The sequence below is a fragment of the Babylonia areolata genome, chromosome 21, assembly GCF_041734735.1.
Source record: "Babylonia areolata isolate BAREFJ2019XMU chromosome 21, ASM4173473v1, whole genome shotgun sequence".
NCBI lineage: Eukaryota > Metazoa > Mollusca > Gastropoda > Neogastropoda > Buccinidae > Babylonia > Babylonia areolata.
In genome coordinates this window covers 16,407,402-16,414,621 of record NC_134896.1, presented here as the reverse complement: position 1 = coordinate 16,414,621, position 7,220 = coordinate 16,407,402, and the positions used below count along the sequence as shown (strand labels likewise).

At 43.8% G+C, this 7,220-nt stretch overlaps 1 protein-coding gene across 1 annotated transcript in view; it reads left to right on the top strand.

The window, feature by feature from the left end:
* The first annotated feature begins 1,549 nt into the window (after positions 1-1,549).
* LOC143296030 (neuroglobin-like) overlaps positions 1,550-7,220 on the top strand; it is a 25,133-nt gene continuing 19,462 nt past the window's right edge. Inside the window, exon 1 of the mRNA XM_076607775.1 lies at positions 1,550-1,700. The gene's annotated coding sequence lies outside the window, so the exon portion shown is untranslated. The remainder of the gene's footprint in view (positions 1,701-7,220) is intronic.

Below are 7,220 nucleotides of genomic sequence, written 5' to 3'. Positions count from 1 at the left end.
CAGCTTTGATCACTACAAGATTGACACAGCTCGAATCACTCCAAGATTTGTCTACAGCTTTGATCACTACAAGATTGACACAGCTCGAATCACTCCAAGATTTGTCTACAGCTTTGATCACTACAAGATTGATACAGCTCGTGTCACTCCAACATTTCATCTGTCTACAGCTTTGATCACTACAAGATTGATACAGCTCGAGTCACTCCAACATTTCATCTGTCTACAGCTTTGATCACTACAAGATTGATACAGCTCGAGTCACTCCAACATTTGTCTACAGCTTTGATCACTACAAGATTGACACAGCTCGAATCACTCCAAGATTTCATCCGTCTACAGCTTTTATTACTACAAGATTGATACAGCTCGAGTCACTCCAAGATTTGTCTACAGCTCGAATCAGTTCAAGACGGCTCACAGCTTCAATCTAAAACTGTAACTATAATACCTACAGCTGAAAGACATCCGACTGACAGGATGAGGAAGATGAAAGGTGGAAGCCGACTGATGGTGGGGGTGCTAGGAAACGGGAGAGTGAGAGGGGAGAGGAGGGCAACGTCGAACTGGGAAGAAAGAGTCAGTGTTGTTCTGCCGTCTTCGTATCAGCATCTGCACGTGAAACGCACGCAGTAATAGCCCACTATCGCGACAACTGGATCTGTGAAGGGAGTTAGTCATGCTCAAGTCCCTTTTCCCCTCGCCCCCCTCCCCCTCCGCCCCCGCCCCCAACTCCACACCCCCCTCCCCTACACTTGTTCTCTCCCCCCCCCCATCTCCACCCCCACCAGCCCTCCCCGTCCCCTCTCCCACATATGATAATCACAAAAAACGCACGCATGCAAAACAAGCGCGATTAAAAAAATACGTCCATAATACTTATCACGAGGGTTTACTCTGTTCTCTCTCTCTCTCTCTCTGTCTGTCTGTCTGTCTGTCTGTCTCTCTTCGTGCCTCTGTGTGTGTGTGTGTGTGTGTGTGTGTGTGTGTGTGTGTGTGTGTGTGTGTGCGTGGCTGTGTGTGTGTGTGTGTGTGTGTGTGTGTATGTGTGTATGTGTGTGTGTGTGTGTGTGTTCCTTAGCTAAGAGGACTGACTTGTTTAAACCAGCACTGTTGAACTATCTTTTTCTCACCACCGCCTTCGTAACATAAAGATACCTTGTTCATACGAATACTCTCTCTCTCTCTCTCTCTTTCACACACACACACACACACACACACACACACACACACACACACACACACACACACACCAGATATTCATCTCTTCGCACCCAGCCTTCTATCAGACGAAAAAGAGTGGGAGGTGAGGGAGAGGGGGGCAGGAGGGGTGAGGGGTGGGGGGGGGTGAGGGGACGGTGGGAGGGGGGTGGGGAGCTTTCCTTAGAAAAAACATCCGGAGGCGCACCCCCTTCCTACTCCACCCCCACAACTCCCACCCCCGCCCCCCACCCCTCCCCTTCATTTTCTCCTCGTCTGTCTATTGGCTGCAGTGAAGTGCATCCACACACACACACACACATACACACACACACGGCGGAGTCTGAACTGAAGAGGAAGAAACCTTTTGCTTTTTAGTTTCGCCACATTATAGGCTAAGCAGCAGTTTTCTACCCAGTGTACTGCCGGCAGCTCAAAAGGAAAAAAACAAAACAACATGAGGTGTTGTCTCGCTGGCTGGGAGCAGTGCTATTTTCGAGGTAAGCAAAACTACATGTTTGCGTTATAGAATCATCATTATCATCACCATCACCATCATCATCATCATCATCATTAGCACCGTAATTTCCACCACCACCACCACCATCATCATCATCACTATTATCATTATCATCACCACTACCATCATCATCATCATTATTATCACCACCACCACCACCACCACCACCACCATCATCATCATCATCATCACCACTACCATCATCATCATCATTATTATCACCACCACCACCACCACCATCACCACCATCATCATCATCATTATTATCATCACCATCATCACCACTACCACCACCATCATCACCATCATCATCATTGTTATCATCATCATCATCATCATCATCAATGCAGATTGACGCTTACACCTCTCAGGCAGGGAGCTCGTGGCATTTACAACAAAACGTTTTACATACATTTACATACATGCATCAAGAACACCATACACGAACATGCGTGCGCACACACAAACAAACACGCCTGCACACACACACACACACACACACACACACACACACACTCACACTCACACACACACACACACACAAACACACACACTCACACACTCACACTCACACACACACACACACACACACACACACACACACACACACACACACACACACACACACATGGTGATGGTGATATTTACTGCTGAACTTATTGCTGTTCTTATGGCTCTAAATCATATTCTTGATCTTCCAATTTGCCTTCTACAAGTCTTGTTTTGCGTTGATTCCAAAATTGCATTATGTGCTTTAAAGTCATCAAATTGTAAGAACAAATCCAAAAATCATAATAGAAATCAGCCACATTTTACATCTTTTAAGCTTGAAAGGAACACACATTACGTTTTGCTGGGTTCCTTCACATCTTGGTATTCTCTACAACGAATGGGCTGACAGGGCTGAAAGAAAAGGTGCAAAAACAAACAGGGAACCATAGAACTTTATGTGCCTCTGTCTGTACAAGAGGGTTATCGAATACTAGAAAAAACATCGTGGAAAAAAGTCAGGAAAAACGGCAAAGCTTTAAACCATAGTGTAATTAATGTTCAACAACCGGGAACTATCAATCAGTCAAATACATACAGTAATTCAGTAAGATTAAGGCAGATTCATACATTATCAAACAGGATAAAACTGAACGCTTTTATAACTAAGTTCAGCAAAGATGTCAGATGCATATGTGGAGAACATATTTCTAGCAACCATGTAATATTCGAATGTCAGAATCTAAAATGTTTTTTTGCCAGACTTCACCAAAAGTTCTTTTGAATGTGTTATTAACAATTCCAATATGTTGTTTGTTATTGCAGAAGGTTTGCTGCGTAGTCCTATAGGACATTTGTTACAGTTGTTTGATGTTGACGTTTATAACTTTTCCATTCTCCCTAGCGTTGTCTCTCCCTGTTCACCCTCCACATATACACACAGTTTTGCCCCTCCCCCTCCCACAACACCTACCCCCACGTTTTTTGTGTTTTGTTTTTGTTTTCGTCTAATATCACTTCAAGTGGAAAGACGTTAAACTGAAGACAACAACAACAACAACATGGTGATGGGGTCAGTGATAATAACAATGACGACGACAATGATCTCGATTATGATAGTGGTGGTGGTGATGATAATTATGATAATGTTGATATTGATAATGATGGTTCGCATGGGTGCTGAAAGCATAATAAAATCTCTATTATGGATAACATCAGCAGCTGAGCCAGTCATGAATGTGCTTACTGTGATGTACGCCGTTAAAACATACAGGAAGCAAGAACAGAAACCAAGACTGGATGATATTTTGTTATTGTTGTCAACATGATAAGTACATGCTGCACATAAACCGAGGTCCCGTGTGCAGCACGCACTTAGCACACGTAAAAGAACCCACGGCAACAAAAGGGTTGTCCCTGACAAAATTCTGTAGAAAAATCCACTTCGATAGAAAAACAAATAAAACTGCATGTAGGAAAAAAAAAGGGGGGGGCGGGTGGGGGGGCGCTGTAGTGTAGCGACGCGCTCTCCCTGGGGAGAGTAGCCCGAATTTCACACAGAGAAATCTGTTGTGACAAAAAAAAAGAGAAATACAAATAAGAAGTCCACTGGGAATTAGTTCTGTCACTGTCACTGGTCCCTGGTTTCATTGTGGAGGCGTTGCACTACTGAACACATCACTAACCCCACCATTTCCGGATTGTCTAGCCCCCAAGTATACAAATCATCCAAATGGCTTGGGATTGAAGTTATTGATGTCATCTACAAATGCTGATACTGTCCGAAATCTGTGCCTTTATTTGTATAAAGCGATTAAAGTGAGAGAAACCGCGCTGACATGATATATATATATATAGGGCCTGAAGTTGGGCAAAGCACCTTTCTGTGCACTCCTTAAAGTTGTCTGTCCACTCCTTTCTCTCTTTGCCTCGTTTCCTTCCTCCCCTGCTCTGCTCCCTGAAGGGTGGTCACGGAGAGCCCGTAAGATCTTGTCACGTGGCCATACCATCTCTTCTTTTTCTTTTCTTTTTTCTTTTCCACAGTAGGTCTTCATGAATACCGGTCAACGTGATGTCTGATGGTTTTCCTGCCTTCTTCATTTTTAATCAGGTTTGAATGTTTTAAACGGTGGAAGGTTTTTAAACTTTGAGTGGAAAGCTTGAAGCAGTGACTACGTTTTTGATTGTACTTTTTTTTTTTTAACCCTTGACTTGAAGTAGGTGCTAACGTGGCGATAGGCTTGAGATGGCTTTAGTGGTCGGCGATGTTCTAAGCACTATGATTTGATTTGATTTGATTGCCTTCTTTGTTATGTGGTCCTTGTAAGAGATGCCAAGGAGTCTCTTGAAGCATCTCATTTCCACTGCTTCGGTCCTTCTCTGAAGCTCAAGTATTGGTGGTTTTTGAGGCAAGATAATGGTTGGTTTGACAGCATATCTTTCTTGCTCAGCTCAGTAAAATCATCATCTTCTTCTGCGTTCACTCGTATGCACACGAGTGGGCTTTTACGTGTATGACCGTTTTTACTCCGCCATGTAGGCAGCCATACTCCGTTTTCGGGGTGTGCATGCTGGGTATGTTCTTGTTTCCATAACCCACCGAACGCTGACATGGATTACAGGATCTTTAACGTGCGTATTTGATCTTCTGCTTGCATATACACACGAAGGGGGTTCAGGCACTAGCAGGTCTGCACATATGTTGGCCTGGGAGATCGTAAAAATCTCCACCCTTTACCCACCAAGCGCCGTCAACGTGATTCGAATTCGGGACACCCAGATTGAAAGTCCAACGCTTTAAAAACTCGGCTATTGCGCCCGTCAGTAGAATTATCGATGTTTAACTTTCCTTAACCAAACATCTCATCCACTGACAGACCGTCTGAATGAATGAGCGACCTACGATTTGGTGTTATCAGTAGGCCTAATAACATATATATCGACCCAAATAACATTTTCTGCTTTCTGTCTAAAAGTTGTGTTTGTAGAACTGAGAGTTGTATGCTGGAAACGGAACAATTCCATCTAAAAGCAGCCCATTGTTTTTTCACATTTTGTTTTCAAACACAAGTTGATATAGGTCATTAGCAAATCAGAGATTTGTGATGATAACAAACTACGTCACTTCTGACGACATTTAATGAAACCCAGCCGGTTTTACGTCTTTTCAGTCTGAAGTAATATAGGTGAAATCTGGAGGCACCATGGGAAAATCTTACCCTTTTTTTCTTCTTCCTTTCAAGTTCCAGCTGTCAGGCTGGATAATAGCGAACATACGGGACGGAACGAAATGAGGACAGCTGCAATTGTGAGCAACGTGGATCAGGGTAATTTCTTGGCTTTACCTAATATAACTTGTACGAAGTTTGAAACCCCCTTCCAAGGGGCCTGTTTGTCGTTCTGCACAGGAAGAACTATACCTAGCAGCATGCGTAGCAGGCACAAGAGCTAAGCAAAAACTATATAGGCATAGTGCCTTAATCTTGACATGCTGTAGAGTATAGGTAAAGGCAGATTTTTCCAAAGACACTGGAGCCGATTTTCAAAATTGATAGGAGTAGCTACTACGCTGTTTAGCTAGCTGTTCCAGAGGGAAATAGCCCTGTTTGAGAATGAAATTACCTCTAACGTTTCGCCTTTGTCGGTTCTTCTGGAGTTTAAAACTGTGTTCCCGTTGGTAACTTCCGCAGGCGAACTCAAACTTTGGCAGTTTCACGTAGTTATTTATATACCTCACTCAGATCCCTTTGACGGCGCCGATGTTCAAAGGTTGGCAATCTCAGAATGGCTACAGTCCGATAGCTCGACGTGTCAATGGTCCGACGTTGCAACAGACCGAAAAGCCGCTGTAGGTAAACTGAAACATATAGTCCGACGAAGCAATGGTTCAACGTGGCGTTAATCTGAATGTTCATTGTTATACCGAAGACGTGAAATTTTTGTTTTTCCACACGCTTGTTTCTCCCTTACAAGTTTATTTAAACATGGAATGTCATCTGTTTCTTTTTTAAACTGTTCAATATTTTCAAGTCTCTGACACATATACACGCATACTTGTCTGCCTGTCTGTCTGCCTCTCTCTCTCTCTCTCTCTATATATATATATATATGATATATATATATATATATATATATGTGTGTGTGTGTGTGTGTGTGTGTGTGTGTGTGTGTGTGTGTGTGTGTGTGTGTGTGTGCATAAGGGCGTGAGTGCGTGTGTGAGACAGGGAAAGACAAGAAACGATATCCGGTTGAGAGCATGTGCATCAGCTTTCTTTGCGCGCTCGTCAACACGGGTTTACTAACTCAATTCAAGTCTCAAACACACACACACATACACACACACACGCGCGCGCGCGCGCAGCTCATTGTCACTAAGACACACACAAATGCATAACCAAGAAGTGGCAAAGCTCGGCAAAACTTCCGACCAGTTCAAATTTGAAAACAATCCCAGTTCACGTCCGTTTCACAGGAAACGCGCAGAAACATACAATGGTCTGTTACGGAGGCGGATTTCCACAGAACACTATTACCCACTTCGTTTTATCACAATGTCTCTGTTTTTTCGTTTTGTTTTGTTTTTCTGACGTCTGTCACGTATGTTTGAACAGGAAACTTTTCCTTTGCAGCAGTCAACAGCGCAGCAAAAACAAGAGCAACAAGTACAGCAGACACTATATCCCCAACCCACACCCTCCACACACGCCCGCATACATACAGACACACATGCACACACAGACAGAGGCAGGCACACACACACACACACACACACACACACACACACACACACACACACACACACACACACACACACACACATACACTTAACTCACTCAGTACGGCCAGTCCTCTCTTCTCCTCTACACAGACCCCTCGGATGTCCAGTGGGTGTCTGAATGACCCAACCTTTAGCTTCCGTCGTCAGAACTGTGGTATTCTTTGTCAACATTCACCTCTTCAGTATAAGAGCCTTCCGCTTGCAATATTTTGATGATAGTAATTGGGGTGAAAC